The 17,520-nt window shown below is 35.2% G+C and overlaps 1 pseudogene; it reads left to right on the forward strand.

The window, feature by feature from the left end:
* The first annotated feature begins 2,434 nt into the window (after positions 1-2,434).
* Positions 2,435-7,580, forward strand: LOC102762857 (annotated as a pseudogene).
* Positions 7,581-17,520: the final 9,940 nt, after the last annotated feature.

A 17,520-nucleotide genomic window follows, 5' to 3' on the forward strand; every position in this document is an offset into this window, starting at 1 on the left:
GCATAGCATGGGCCATATTTCCCAGCCTTTCTTGAGGTTAGATGTGGTCACATGACTGACTTCTAGCCAATGCAAGGTGATAGGAGGTAATGGAATGCCATTGTCAGACGAAGACCATAAAAACTTCCCCACAAATGCTCATCATTCTTTCCCCTGAACTGGCTGAAGAGAGAGGATACCAAAGATTCAGAACTATTTGATTCCTTAGTGCAGCTTAATTTGGGAATTATCATGCCAACAGTATGAGTATTTACAAAGTAATTTACATATATTGCCAAACTATTTTCTAGAATGATATACCAATTACACTCTGGCCAGAATTGTCCCATTTAACAAAATCTTTAGTGTTGTTGAAAATTCTGTTTTCCTTTTTGTTTTTGTTTAGTATTTTGATAAGCAAAATATGTCTGGTTATAGTCTATCAGATTTGAAAAATAATGATGATAATATTCTTAGATATTTATTAACTTATTTTATTTTTATATGTGAAGGTGTCTAGTCATGCATTAGTGTATTTTTTAAGTTGGTATTTTATTCTTTTCTTGATTTTAAAGACTTTCAGATATATTAAACATGTTATACCATTTTTTGGTCATATCTTTTGAAAATATTTGATAATTTATTATTTGTAGTGTATTTTATACATAATGTTAGATATTCACTCTTACTCTTTGGAAATGATTCCTGTACTTTTGTTCTTGTGAAAAACATGAAATTCATAACCTGAAATTCAATAAATATTCTATTATGTTTTTTCCATTTATATTGTTCATTTTTTAAAAATATTTTTTATTGATTTCAGAGAGGAAGGGAGAGAAAGAGAGAGATAGAAACACCAATGATGAGAGAGAATCATGGTTCAGCTGCCTCCTGCACGGCTCCCCACTGTGGACTGAGCCTGCAACCCAGGCATGTGCCTTTGGCCAGAATCAAACCTGGGACCCTTCAGTCTGCAGGCTGATGCTCTATCCACTGAGCCAAACCAGCTAGGGCTAGTTATTTTTAAATTCTCACCTGAGGACATGGCTCAGTGGTTAGAGCATTGGCCTTCGGACTGAAGAGTCCCAGGTTTGATCTATTTAATCTAATTTTTGAAATACTCAGTTTTTACATTACTTTTTGAATCCTTATTTTTGAAAATTCTAAATAATTTTAGAAAATTCTCCTATATTCTTCTCATTGTTATTGTGTATTTAGTTTGGCCAAAGGTACATTTTGCTATATTTGACTAATCACATGGTTTACCTATTTTAATCTAATTATTTAATATATTTTTAATATTATATCAAAACTTTATTGGATTAAGTCAAACTTGTCCATTTTGTTATGAAAGACTAGATATTATTTACCAGCATTTTCTTTCTTAATGTAGCATTTTGTTCATTTTGTGTGTGTGTATGTGTGTGTTAGTATCACCAGGTTTTTATATCATGGTTATAGAAGTAAAAACATTTGAAGTTTTCTATATTTTTCTGTGTTCTGATACATGGGTTCTCTACACTAGAGTTTAAGCTCTATGAGGACAGGGGCCATGATGATTTTCTTGCCCATCACTTTATTCTTGGTGCATAACAGCTTATTAGCACATGTAGGTAACACTGGTTGAATAAGTTTACTGAGTTTGTACTTTATCTATGATATGAAAGATTAAAAACATACATATTAAAATTCTTCTGAGCTAAGAGCTGGCAGAAATTCTATGACAATTTAAAAAAGATTCTTTCATGATTTTTAAGAATTTTAACAACTGATCATTTTCTCTGGAAAATATTTTATTTAATTGAAATTTTAAAATGTATTAGTATAAATTTCTAGATAGTATTATCTTAGAAATATAGAAACATTTCACTAATCTCTTTCTAAAATTTACTTTTATTTATTATAGTTCATATTATTTAAGAATGATTTTTTTATTCCTGTAACCAAGTACATTTTTTTTCTTTTTGTTTTATATCTATATCGGCATATTATTGTTTTTGTGTTCACCATTTAATGAGAAGAGTCATACCAATGATCAAATATACTACCTCACTACTACCGGTTGGTCTGAAATCTTACTGCCACATCTAAAATTAAAAAGTTCTTTTCTATTTAGTCATCAATCTAGTGAGCTAAGCTGGACGTGGACTTCTGCTGTCACTGTCTGGTTAGCTATGTCATTTGTAGATAGGAATTAATTTGGGTATAATTTGAAGCAATCATGCAGAAAGTGTTACTCTTCCCAGGTTATTCTTGCGTTCATTTCCCTCTGCTTCTGATTTCTTTCTGCAATGTAATTTGTTATTTCTAGTCCAGTTTTGTCATGGGATCTGCTGATTATTGGATTTGCAGTCCCTGTTGTAGTAATGGAGGGCAACAGAGGATGGCTGTGAGTTGCACAGAAAATTGTTCTTACTCATTGAAAATTCTGTTTTCCTTTCAAAGCAGGAAAACCATGACTCCTTTGCCTTTATTCAGTGATGGTACCATGTCTCTGAGGTAAGAATATGCATTAAGGTTTGATGGACATAATTTATTATCTTACCCTAAATGATTCTGCTTAATGACTCCATCTAACCTTTACTTATTAGAAATTCCCTCTGGAGTCAGGCAGATACTTGGCAATTTATCCTGATTTTCACTGCTTTAGTGGCTTTGATTTATTTCTTAGTTTTTAAATACCTTTCTATGGAAAACTTGGAGAAGAAAAATTAGGACCTCTTCGCTAGCTAACATTTTAACCTCAACCTAATCAGGAAATTATTATTTTTTCAAGTGAAGGAAATGTTCTGGGTGATTATATCAACAATGCATATAAATGTTTTACATGTACATTTTTTAGTGATGATAAATCAAGATGGAAATAAATTATTTATGATCTTTAAATAAACCCACTTAGGGACAGAGAGCAAACATTTGGCTATGAAATTAATTCAAGGTATATAAGATTAGTTCAAATATAAATTCTAACATGATATAATCTGAATTATATTTCTGATCCTTTATATTTTTAGAGACCCCTTGGTAACAAAGAAAATGTTGATTTTAATATAGGAAAACATGGACATCATAAGTAACTCTATTAAATGTACTATTTTAGAAATTATTACAAACATTTCAGAGGGCATTTGTCTTGTAGAAGAAAGACCATAAAAGCAGAGCATGATATTATCTTCTTTCACTTGCTAACTGTAGAACTCTTGAGCATCTCATCACCGATACACTCAGGATATTATGATGATATTTATTCTAAAGGACATTTGAAATTTTGGTATGTTTTTCACTTTTTCCATGTGTCTTATGACAAGAGTCCATTTTCCTAAATGAATGGGAAAATAATCCATGTCTGTTCTGAGTACTATAATCCCTTGGCCAGATCGATTGATTTGGGGATGACCTAGTGACTCAGAGGGACCTTTCAGACACTACCCCAGAATTTTCTACCTAAGACATTAAGGGATAATACCTATTTTTAACTGAATAGTAGGTAAACCAAAATGTCCATGTGCCTAACGTGCTGAGTAAGCACATGTGTGAATTTCATATTTACCATCCCTTTAAAGTTTAATCAGGTGCAACATATCCTTGTCTTTGGTTTAAAAACTCAAGGAGGCTCCTGACTTTTCTGTCCACTTAGAAAATAGACACAATGCTATACTATAATCACTTTAACCTGAAAGAAGTCTCAAGTAAGAAATTTAAATATCCCAGATCTACTTTTAATCACCAAACTACAAAATTCACTGGGTTGTAATTCTTTTTCCTTCCTTTCTCCAGCTTGCACCGCAGTGTTTAAGAGGACATAGTGTGGTTGACATCTCTTTTTCTTTTATATGAGCTTTTTCCCCCCTCTCTCTTCCATTTGCCCCCACTTTCTAGCTGTGGTTTTGGACTGCACAGGAATTGACTTTATGGTTCTTACCTAAACTGGATATGTTGACAAAGCCCTCTGGGATGACAGATGAACAAAGGCGAATCTCATGCACACTTTGTGAGATCTAGGAGTTCTCTCCTGGACCCATCTCTCTTTATTTTCTCCATCCGGGCAGATACCTTTGAATTTTGGGTGGTCCACTTATCCTTCTTATTCAGCCACTGGGTAACCTGTAGACTCTTCCGCTGACATTCTCTTGCCATTCTAGGTGGTTCTGTTAGACAGGACTCAACATAACTTCAATATGATTTTCCCTCTCTTATAACACAAACCTGATTTATGAGGAAAAACTTAGGCATTTTTAGCCCCTTCAAAGTCTGATCCTATGGTCTGATCCAAATATCCTAGGCAGAAGTCTAATTAGTTCAGGAAATGCATTTCAAAAACCTTTAAGTGTTTGTTTGTTTGTTTTTAATGTACCCTTTCTAGACTTGTTAAAAGGATGCACTCTACCTCTCCCCCCAAAATGGATGGGGTGGGAGATTCATAGCACAGTGACAGCTCTTTCCACCAATTTTGTCTTCTCTGCAATGCCTTCTAGAATTCTTACTTTGGGTGGTGAATCCAAGAGTCAAGGGACAAGTTCTTCATCATTGTACTGGCAAATTGCTCATATTTCCAATAAAGCGCCAGGAAAGGCCCCCCTGGTCCCACTACCTTATAGAATCTGGGCTGTTGAAGAGAGGAGGGAGGGAAGAAGGGAGGAAGGGAAAAGGAGAGAACATGCTATGGTAAAATGTTCTGAGGTACAAAATTCTGCAGCTGCTGAAGCATTTGATCTTACCATTGCTGCTGCTACTGCTGCCGCTACTATTGCAGTAGCTGCTGTACATAAAAAAAAAAATGAGTATCAAACTGTGGGAAAAATCAATACCTTAAATATCTTATTGAAGTTATTCAGTGAAGATGTTTTTTTCTGTTACAAGCAAAACCATAAATGTATCCTTAAACTTGTTGATGCTGTAAACACTTCTTTGTTATTGTTTTTATCATGTAGAAGGGAGATAACTGCAGTTCTGCATCATTTTTGATACTAATTTTAGCCCATAAATACCAGTACTTTTGAAATCTAATTTTAAAAGTCGCACAATGATTTCTTATTTCTCTTAGATCTATCTTTGTAAACGACACTTCTAGAATTATAGGCATAACAGAAAGAATGGAAACATCTGAAAAAGTGCAGGTACTTAAAAACACGTATTTTCAAAGGTGAAAGACAAAATAATATAAATACTTTTAAAATTAAATTGTCACATTCTTTCAGTGGATGATCAAAATGTATATTATATTTAATCAGTCCTTTTGTTGAAGTCCATCTATAAGAGAAAATAACCACAAGTCTGTCTGTCTGTATCTGTGTCTGAACTTGACCTTCATATTTATGATTTTTTTTTTACTTTTCCAAATAAAATATTTGTATACTTTATATTTGGCAAAATGAAACTCCTTGATAAAGAATTTTGCTTATGGGATTTGCAGAAAATTTTCAGCCTTGAGGGAGTTGGCTCCTAAGTGCTCACTGGTTATGCTTATGTTCAGTAACAGTATCAGTTGAGGGCTAAAATAAAATTAAAAAAAACGCACAAAGAACCCTCACTTTAAAATAAGAATATTTAACAGTGTTTATTTAGAGAACAGTGTCCATCTGAAAAACATTGCTTCCTTTAAGAACACATACCGTGGTACAAAGGCCAAGAACTCAGATCACAAACTAAGAATACTGTGCCTCAAGAGGAATCATTTAAAAATAGACCTCATCAACATCCTGTGTTACGGGAGGACCTAGACCATTTCAAATCATTCCAAAGAAGGAGGATAGAACTGAGCTGTTGCTGGAAAGAAATTCATCGTTCAGTTCTTACCTAGGAATGAAAATTAGATCTAAAAATTCCATAGCAGGCAGTTTTATGACACATATAAAACTCACAGCAGTGAAATTGCCATGGCATTGAACTAGTTTTTCAAATTATTCTTTCTGGAATGTTTTGAGATGATATTGAGGAATAAGTCCTGGCATTTCTTCCTTTTTCCTTATTTTTTTTCTTTCAACATGGAATTCAGTTTTCTTTTCTTTTTTAAATGATAGAAGTCAAATTTTAAAAGTTGATTTCCTTGGGATAAATGTATGCATTATCTAATAGGTATTGAAGCCATCTAAGTTTATAAATACATTATCTCATTACAGTGTAACATTCATAATGATTCTATTATATTTACATATTATTGTTTAATTTTTCATATTATCATCAGTAATTTACTATGAAAAAGCAATACCTTATACAGTACTTCCAAATCATAGCTCATTTCCAAAATATTAATTTAATTGTTAACCATAAGTGACAACATGTTTAACCCAATACTAAAATTGCTGATCTTGGAATAATGAACTAGGTTTTAGTTCCAGCTATATTAGTCTTCTTGCAACTTTGAGCAAGTAGCATAGAATAAGCTCTTTAGGTCTCTGACATATACTTCTTTAAATGTTTTATGGAGATATTGAAATATAATGTAGTGTTTATATCAAATGCATTACGCATTCTAAATTCTAATCTAAACACTTTTAGCACTATCAGGTATAATGTATATTAAAATATTATATATAGATTTTTCATCATGGTTTTGGAAATTATTTTTAAATGTGTATCTGAGATAGAAACTCACCTCCTTATGGCTCTATCAGTAGTAAAATATAAAAAGTGAAAAATATTACAGATTGGAACTGAATTATTTATGGCTCTGTGAATCAAAAAAGAAAAGCAACAAATAGATATCATTATTCAACTAAATTGCAAATGTGTACATCATAGAGTTGAGAATAGCTGTGAAGATTTAGCCCTTCAATGGATTAATTTCCATTAGTCGGTTAAAGTGTTAATACAGGGTCTTAGGGCAAATGGACTGCTTTTGGTTTATTTTTTGGAGAGTAGCAATATATTCTAAAATTCTCTTTTGTTCATCTTTTCTTAAGAAGAGGAAGCGGGTCTGTCAGTAGCCGGAAAAGGCTTTGCCTGTCTTGCGGCAGCACCGGGTCCACATCTCTGCGTGAAGCGGTCACGGGGCAGGGTGAGTGCAGGGTCCGCCCCTGGCCATGGTTTGGCGGCGCCATCATAGGCGCCTTCAGTGGTGCCTTGTCCACTGTTCCTGTCCATGACCTGGGCCCAACTGTCATCAAAGAATCCCCGAAGAGGACACATTTACTGTGTCTCCCGAGTAAATGTCAGAGGTCAAATTTGGGCACGTTTGGACCCAGGATGTGGGCAGAATCCTGCTGGACAAGCCAGTGTGGGTGCAGGGATCCCCTACTCTGCCCCAGCATGGAGCTGCCAAGTGGTTTGTGGGTCTGGCCCAAAAGCTGTGTGCCTCGCAGCCCAGTCAGTCAAGATAGGGAGACTCCAGCATGGTGGCTGCAGAAGGCGTGGAAAGTGTGAGTGAGGCTCCTCACCGGGTTCCCTGGAGGACAGGAGTCAGGATGGGGGAGACACCACTAACTGACAGTTTTCCCTGCCATGTGCTACGGATGCATTTCACACTATCACGTGGGCATTACAGCTGAAAATGTAGCTCCCGAATGGCAAGTGAGTAGAGAAGATCAGGACAAGTTTGCAGTTTATCCCAGAAGAGGACAGAGTGTGACGAAGAGATAGCTCCAGTGTTTGTATCTTCTTGAAAGGTCTGACCGAAGTTAAAAGACAACTGTGGGCTTACACCTTTAGCACAGATAGTTTCCGGGTCACAGGAAAGTGTGGAGCTTTCCATTATGGGAACAGGACTCAGTCCAGCAGTAACGTTGTTGCAAAAGCAGGTTGGTCATGGAGGATGTGGATGCATTAGAAATCAACAAAGCCTTTGCAGCCCTCTCTGATGTAATAGCTAAAAAACTTGGATTAAACCCAGAGAAGGTCAACATTCAAGGAAGGGCAATAGCTTTGGGCCATCCTCTGGGGTGGGGGGGCCATCTGGCTGTCAGATTCTTGTTACCCTGTTACACCAATGCAGCGAAAGGATGGACATCGAGGCGTTGCTGCCCTATGCCTGAGGTGGGATGGGGATAGCAATGTGTGTTCAGAGAGGGTGAACCTGCTTCACTAACATGAACCACATTTCTTCTGAAAGCAATGAGGCACTGATATGTGAAATCAGGACCAATGTGCGGATGTAAGCCATCTCCCACGTCACAAGAACCCCAGGCTTGACACAAGCTCTAAGACAACTGCATCTTGCAGTGTTATAAACCAAAGAGAAATCAGATCAGTTATCCAGGGCAAAAAGGAAGAAGAGAAAGGAAAAGGAGAGTATATTTTGGAGAGAATATTTAAAGCATACTATAGAGATTATCTTACCTTTAAAATGGAGAGCAGAAATGTATATTAAATATGATATTTAGTATGGAGTTAGAATATAAGATAAACCAGAGGTAACTTACTTGGTAGCCAGACCTGGCTATTAAAATATTTCAGTCTCAAGTTATTAAATTTGTCTCCCTTGACATGCAAAGCCTCAATCTTTTGAAAGGGGCTTTTTTTTTATATATGTTGTTTCCCTCTGGTCAAATTTCTCCCACAAACTCGGGATTTTCAAGATATTAGACTCTCCTTTCAGAATTCGAATTACTAGATTCATGTTTAGAATATGGTACTACCCTAGAGTAAAACTGAGTCCAAAGGTCAATATAATGGCATACCCAGATTCCTAGCTTCAGGATCAGATCATTCTTACTGTGACAAAGATTTTCCCATATAAAGTATTTAAGAGTGAATAATATCTCTTAAGTTTAATTGTGATAATCTATAATAATAAAAGCATAATATGCTAATTAGACTATACGTCCTTCCAGACGAAGCCGGGGCTGCGAGGGAAGCAAGCGAAGCCTCAGTCCTGGGTGCTAGAGGCAAGCCGGTGCTGGCAGCCTGGGGAAGAAAGGCCTACTCACCCCTCATTAGCGATTGAGCCCACAACCCTGACATGTGCCCTGATGGGCATGTGAACTGTGACCGCCTGGTTCATAGGTTGACACTCAACCACTGAGCCACACCGGCTGCACATATTCCAAATATTAATCTCATCATAAATGTGATTTGAAAATATTTTTCCCATTCCATAGGCTTTAAAGCAGTTTTAAGCTCACAGCAATATTAAGCAGAAGATAAAGAGATTTCCCATATATTCCCTGCCCCCACAAATGCATATCCTCTCCCATTATCAAATCCCCCACCAGAGTGGTACCTTTGTTACCAAAGATGAACCTAAATTGACACATCATAATCATTAAAAGTCCATAGCTTACCTTAGGGTTCAATCTTGGTGTTGTACATCCTATGAGTTTAAACAAATGAATAGTGAGTGACATATATACAGTATTATAATATTATATAGAATATTTTCACTTTCCTAAAAATCATCTGTGCTCTACCTACTCATTTCTTTCACTCCTGAAATCCCTGGAAACCACTGACCTTTTTTATTTTCTCCATAGTTTTGCCTTTTCTAGAATTTCATACAGTATGTAGCCTTTTCAGGTTGGCTTCTCTCACTTACTAATATGAAATTACAGTTCTTCCATATGTTTCATGGTTTTAGAACTCATTTCTTTTTAGTTTTAAATAATCCAATGTCTGGATGTACCACAATTTATCCATTCATCTCCCAAAGGGCATCTTGGTTACTTTCAAGTTTTGGCAATAACAATTAAAGCTGCTATAAATGTCTATGTGTGTGTTTTGTTTTGTTTTCTAACTGTGTGGACAAGGTTTCAACTCCTTTGGGTAAATATCAAGGAGTGCAATAGCTGGATCATATGGTAAAAATATATTTAATTTTTTAAGAAACTGTCTTACAAAGTGGCTGTACTCTTTCGCATATCCATCAGCAATGAAAAGAGACAAGGTGTTTCTTATTTCCACTTCTATTTAAGAGAGTAATGTAGGCACTATAGTGAACAATAAGAATGGGGGGAGGTGTAGATAAAGATTGGTATGAAATGGATCCATAAAGATTAGAGCAAGAGGATGGATAGAATTTTAAAAAACTAAAACTATGTTGGATAAGGCTATCAGATATGTTTTAGAAATGAAAAACTAAAATCAGTAGTGCCTTGGGTCTGATGGAACATGGGAGATATTAGTGATAGATACATAGAAATGTAATAAAATGAAAATAATGTCAAAGGCTGATGTTACTTGAAGATGACATAGAAAAAAGAATCTCTAGGCAAATATTAAAATTCATAAGAGAGTCCTAGCCGGTTTGGCTCAGTGAATAGAGTGTCGGCCTGCAGACTTGAAGGGTCCCAGGTTTAATACTGTTCAAGGGCACATGCCAGGGTTGCAGGCTTGATCCCCAGTAGGGGGAATGTAGGAAGCAGCCAATCAATGCTTCTCTCTCATCATTGATGTTTCTATCTCTCTCTCCCTCTTCCTCTCTGAAATAAATTTTAAAAAAATTCATGAGACAACCTACAGTCCTAAGATCATTATACAAAAAGTGATTGCATTTCTATATACCTGCAGTAATTAAAAAATGTAAAATTACTTAAATGTTACTATGTTAGTAGCAATAAAATATGAGGTACATAGAAATAAATTTAACAAATGAAGTATAAGTATGTGGAAAGACCTTACAATGACCTCAATAAATAGAGAACTCTACCATGATCATCAACAGAAAGCTTCTCAAGTTTGAATTCTCCCAACTTAATCTGTAAATCCAGTGACTTTAAAAAAGAAAGATTTTTCAAAGAACTTGACAAGATTATTTAACATTTATTTGAAATAGTGAAAAAATATAAGTCATTCCTAAGGAAGAACATTTGAGGAATTCCTGCACCGCATAATAAGATTTTATAGTGCAATAGCAATAAAATCATAGACACATGCATCAATAGAACAGAACACTTCAAAATAGATTTTTATACACATGGAAATTTGATATAAAAGAGAGGTGGTCTTGAAGATTATTGGGCAAATATGAACTTTTTAAGACCTGTTACAGAAAAACATTGAGCATATATTTGTGAAAAAAATTGGATGTTTATAATATACCATATGCAAATCTTAATTTAAGTAGTCTAAATATTTATTTTAAAAAGCATAATTTAAATATTTTAGAAGACTATATATAGAAGCTATCTTTATAAGAATTTTTACTTTTAAACAACTTACAAAAAGCACACAAGGAAATCTGAGAGACCAAATATCTAACTAACAGGAGCTCCAGAAATTTGAGAACAAAGCAAATTAAGATAAATTTTATCAAACAGTCCTAGCTAGTTTAGCTCAGTAGATGGAACTTCAGCCTGCAGACTTAAGGGTTCCATTATAGTCAGGGCAATGCAGGAGGCAACCATTCGATGTGTCTCTCACATTGATATTCTCTCTGTCTCTCCCCCTCCCTTCTACTCTCTCTAAAAATCAGTAGAAAAATATCCTCAAATGAGGATTTGAAAAATTATCAAAGAATTAATGTGAAAAATTTCCCCAGATTTAGACATAATCTGCAGATTGAAAAGGTGTAACTAGGTCCTGGTACAATGAAAATAAAAGCAAACCAAAACTAATGTACAAAGAAACAAAAGCACATTATTTTGAAGTTTCAAGAACAACTGGAGTCATAATACCAACAAAATTCTGAAGGTAAATTTGGCTTCATCTTATCCATTCCATGTCCATCCCCAAACCAGCTGCTAAGAGTTCTATGCTCTACTTTTACCATATTTTGTTCAGTCTTCCTTCCCTGTCATTCCTTTTGCTGCCATGTGGTTCAGGTCATTATCCTCACTTTTCTAGATTATCTCCATGACCTCCAAATTAATCTTTGCCAAAAATCTCTCTGCGTTCTAATCTATCATTCTTATACACCCAGACATTCATATTATTTGTGCCCCAAAGGACTGCATGATTTTTAATGCTTCTTAAACTTAGTACAACGTCCTCAACATGGATTTTAGGGATATGCATAAATACTCCCACCCTAATTTTTAAAATTTCCCCCACTATGCACAACCTCTTCTTTAGCTTTTTTTTGGGGGGGGGGTCGGGGTGGTGTATAAGTGAATATATCTTCTAGTCATGGCCTCATTTTTCTGCTCATGCTGTACCATCCACATAGTGTCCTCTCCATACACCTTGTGTAGAAATTCAGCCCGCAAAGCTCAATTCAGATGTTGCATTGCCTCCTTTATGACTCCTTATTAAACCCTCAACAAATGTTTAATAAGCATTTATCTATTGGAGAGTCATATATACTTGAACACTTCAAAACATTTGCCATTTTTTCCTTCTTTATATTATAACTGTATGTTGTTCTCTTATAGCATTTAATTTTTACAGTATGGGTTGGGGCCAAGGTAGGTTTACATTTGTTCATGTGGAAAATAATACAATAATTAATAAATAATAACACAAGATTAAATCATGCTTTCCGTACTCACAACTGTAACCTATTTTTGCCCACCCTTTATTTTTATTTTAAGCCCTTTGAAGAAGGTCTTTATTTTACATGTATTTATATTCCAGTAGCTAGCTGTGTCTGGCACATGGGAGCATTTGATGAACATTTGTTGTATTGAATTAAATTCTTAACTTTGTTCAATTAATGTGTACCTTTAACATAAAAAAGAAAGGTTTCATTAAAAATTCCAAATTATGTCCATAAAAAGTTAACTTTATATGTACGAATTAATTACTCAAGTTTGATGGATTGAAACATCATGAAGACACCTGTGTACAAAAAGATGTTATTATCTTTTCATTATCTTACTAAATTATTAGCTTTAATGAAGTAAATCTTCTGAATAAATATTCTAATATTTTGTTTTTATTAGATTTTAAATGTGGATAAATATATTCTCTTAGTTAATAAATCAGAAGAATTGCTGATATTAATTTAGGTTCTCAAGTCCCAATATGATAATTTGAAAATTTTATTCATTTCTATGTTATTATTTAAGGGTTGATCATACTTATTACAATGATTTGTTTTCCAGTGCTCTTTCTAATTACTATTTCTTCTGAAATTGTATTTAGTGCAACTTACTAGAATATATTTTAATTGAATTTATTGGAATGACATTGGTTCACAAAACCATACAGGATTCAAGTGTACAACTCAACAAAACATCATGTTTGAGTTTAAACATTTTATTTAATCACAAAAAAAATAATTTAAAAACACTCAGGTATTTTTCTAATTTTTTTAATCAAAGAAATAGTATGCTTCAGGTGTTAATAAAAAGTATATATCTTAAACCTAAAAGTATATTTTAAAACAGTTCTTACTACTTGCAACAAATAATATTCTGGAAACCTTCATGTACATCCTATGAGAAAGCAAAACAGATCAGCTACCAACATGCTGACTGATGACATTCACAGGATTAATGAGAGGTTAGTTTATGCCTCTGAGAGAACCACGATATGGATATTGATACAAGAAGAGAAAACCAATTTGGTTGCAGTGAACCATGGCAGACTAGGGTATAGCATGTGCTTGAATGAAATAAAAGGTACATTGTTCAGAATTCTATCCCCTTATCTCTTATTTCACATCATTTTTCATCTTCAAGTGTGATGATCTGTGGAAGAATCGGGCTATCCAAAAAGTGTACCATTTATTTATAACTAAAACATTTTCCAAGCTGCTAAAACTTCCTGTCCTTTTGTTTGAAAAATCTAGCAAGTCAACTTACGGGCTATCTCACATAGGGATAATATTTTATCACTTGGTCTTCATTATTATCGGTATGTAAAGTAACTAATCTCAGAGAAAATGGAACAGCAAATATTCACCCTTTTCTGTCACAGTTATAACCCTTTCTGTTATGTATTTAAGGGTTTTTTTTTCCTGATTTAATTCCAAATTCCAGAGTTTATTAGTGAAAATTGATTTGTAAGATATACATGTTACAATTTGATTTAAATTCGTTTTAAATATTCTGATAAATGGATCTGCTCTCTTTAGTTTTAAGTTTCTTTATTGTCATTCCTTAGTTGCATATTTATCATTTCATCAACTGAAACCAGTTTCTTCTGTCTTTGAACTATTTTTAATGCTGCCTATGGACAGCTTGCAGGGTTATTCTGTATGTTTTTGGTACTAAAGTATGCAGCTAAAATAAGTATGCCAAATACAGACCAAATATAATTGTATAGTGAGAAATTTTACCTCCTAGTTTTGATATGTGATGTCTCTTACTTATCCCAAAATAGTAATGCCTATTTTTTATACATTCTAATGTAAATCCAGAGAACTATTAATTTTCTTTTCAGTTGATCCCCTGCTGTCTTTATGCAAAACCTGATAATAAAGCTGCATCATATTTTCTACTGTAAATTCTTCTTTTAATAACTTGTTTGGTATCAGTTAAGAACATAATCATTATTAGTATTAATTTTTACATCATTTCATGGTATTATATCTGCTTTTCTTGTACTTGAGTAGGAATATCATCTTAATTGATTCACTGTGTGTGTGTGCACATGCAATAGATGAATTATATAGACATGTATGTATTTTAACTATACATTACTAACATTACTATGGTGTTTTAGGCTAGGACACCTATAAGCAAACTATAGTCCATGACCAGATCTGATCTGATTTTTGTTTTTTTAATAAAGTTTTATTTAAACACAAATATAGTAATTTTATATACATTGTATGTTGTATGTTTGCAGTACAAAGAGCTGAGTAGTTGTGACCAAGATCTTATGATCCACAAAGCCTAACATATTTTCTACCTAGAATTTTTAGAACAAGTTTGCCAGTTCTGACTTAGAAATTGTTTATATTTTTAAGTGCTTAATACATATTTAATGCATAGATAATGAAAGTAACATATGAATGAATATACTTAATAATTTTTAGATTAAAATTACTGATTGGGGGTTATTATTAGTGTTGCTTTCATTACTTTTAAAATATAGTGTTTATACATTTTTAATATATAAGAATACAAAGATGTTAATGAAATAAATCATAATTTTCTTGCCTTTATAATGGCTATTGATGTTTTTAAAAAAGCCAACCAGGAGGAACTAAGATGGCGGCATAGGTAAACACCTGTACTTGCTGTCTCTCACAACCACATCAAAATTACAACTAAAATACATAACAACTATCATCCAGAACCGTGGGAAAGCTGGCTGAGTGGAAGTTCTACAACTAGAGAGGTAAAGAAGAAAGTGCATTGAGACTGGTAGGAGGTGCGGAGGCACAGAACGGGCTGGCACCCGGGTGTGCTGCTCTTTTAATCGGGAGGGAGATACAAACTCCCGCTTGCTCTGAACTCCAGTTCTGGGCAAGACTTGGGGGGACCCAGACACATACAGGGAGACTGGAATGTCTGGCACTGGAACAGGAACACATGGTGGCTTTCTTTCATATGGTGGCACACGCAACAGTCATTGTTCCTGCACAGGGAACTCTCTGGTGCAGGGCTGACTGGCAGCCATTGCTGTTTTCTCTGCCCTCGTGATTCACTGAGACCCCGTCCCACCCAGTTTACAACCCCACCCAAGCTGTGCACAGCAACTTTTGCATATGAATGGCCTGTCCTATCTCAGCCTAAAACCAAATAGGCAGCAGCTGGGTCAGGGAGCCCCAAAGCAATCAATCTGGCAGCAGCAGCCTTCCTTGCTACACAGCTGGGCCTTGTCTGGGCACTTCCAAACCTGATACAAAGAGGAGGAATCTTCTGATCTCTGTAGCTCCTGTTGGGCGACCCTAGGCAGTGGCTGACTTTGCACATCCTTGGAGATCCAAGAGCCAGTGTATCCACTGGTCAGAGTGAGACCATACCAGATTACAACTCTTCACATCCATAAGTGACACACTCAAGGGGGCAGACCCAGTGAGCAACAAAGCCCCACTGAAGCAAGTCCTACACCATTAGTGTGTCTTCTGCACAGCAGCTTTTCCATGGTAGACACAGCTGGTCCTCACAGCCAATTGGCCTGGAGGTCAACTCCTCCCAGTGATACCAACAGCAGTCAAGGCTTAACTACAACAAGACTGTGCACACTGCCCACAAAGGATTGTACCAAGAGCGCCCACCTCAGGTGATTGGGGAGGCTGAACCACTGGGCCTTATAGGACACCTACCACACAAGGTGACTCTATCAACTCAAGGAGACCTAGCAGCTACCCAGTACATAGAAACAAACAAAGGGAAGCAGCCAAAATCCAGAGACAAAGAAACATGTCACAAATGAAAGAAATGAATGAAAGCAAAATACTGGATATAGAGTTCAAAACCACAGTTATAGAAGATTCTCAAGAATCTTCTAGAAACCCTTGAGGAACTTAGTGAGACCTTCAAGGATCTTAGTGCGAATGCCAAAAAAAATTGAAATGGACCAGTCAGAAATTAAGCTTATACTAATGGAAATAATAATATACAGAAATTCAACAGTAGACTAGAGGATCCTAAGAATCAAGTCAAAGATTTGAAGTACGAGGAAGCAAAAACACCCAAATGTAAAACAAAAAGAAAAAAGAATCCAAAAATATGAAGCTAGTGTAAGGAGCCTCTGGGCCAACTTTCAGCGTACCAACATCCAAATTATGGGGGTGCCAGAATGCCAAGGGCAAAAGACAAAGAGAAAATCTTAAAAGCAGCAAGAGAAAAACAGTTCGTTACCTACAAAGGAGTACCCATACGACTGTCAGCTGATTTCTCAACAGAAACTATGCAGGCCAGAAGGGAGTGGAAAGAAATATTCAAAGTGATGAATAGCAAGAACCGACAACCAGGATTACCCAGAAAGCTATCATTTAGATTTGAAGGTCAGATAAAGAGCTTCACAGATAAGGAAAAGCTAAAGGAGTTCATCACCACCAAACCAATATTATATGAAATGCTGAAGGGTATTCTTTAAGAAGAGGAAGAAGAAGAAGAAGAAAAAGGTAAGGGTAAAAAATATGAACAACAAAGTGGCAACAAATACATATTTATCAACAATTGAATCTAAATATCAAATGAATAAAAAATCTGATGAACAGAACAAAGTGGTGAATGTAATAGAATCAGGGGCATGGAAAGGGAGTGACGTGACAGTTCTTGGTGGGGGAAGGGGGTGTGTGGCGGGGAGCAGGAAGAGATTGGACAAAGAGCTTACACCTATGCACCTTATCTGTAATAATCTGAACAATAAAAGATTAAAAATAATAATAAAAATAAAAACAAATAAGAAATAAAAAAGCTCACCGGTATGCAAACATAATTCAGAGTTAACTAGGTAATTATTAAATTAATTTTGTAATTCTTTACAAAAAATAAAATCCATATATAATTACACACATACACAACACATGAGAGCATACTTTACATTAATTTTTTACCTTCTTTTTTTCTCTTGGAGGTTTATTCATATTAGCACATACATAACTACTTCCTTTTCTTATCTGTATGGTATTCCTTAAGAGGAGGTCCTCTGTAATCATACTTCAAGGGCTTACATTCCACTCCTACCACTTCCTAGTTGTGGAACTTTGGGCAAGAGCTCCTTGTGTTTGTTTTTCATCTTTAAATAGGCATACTATCCCAGTATTTTTGTGTGATTTGGGTAAAATTATACAAATTAAATGCTAAGAAGAGTGGGTATTCATTGAAA

The sequence above is a fragment of the Myotis davidii genome, unplaced genomic scaffold (genome assembly GCF_000327345.1).
Source record: "Myotis davidii unplaced genomic scaffold, ASM32734v1 scaffold252, whole genome shotgun sequence".
Classification (NCBI taxonomy): domain Eukaryota; kingdom Metazoa; phylum Chordata; class Mammalia; order Chiroptera; family Vespertilionidae; genus Myotis; species Myotis davidii.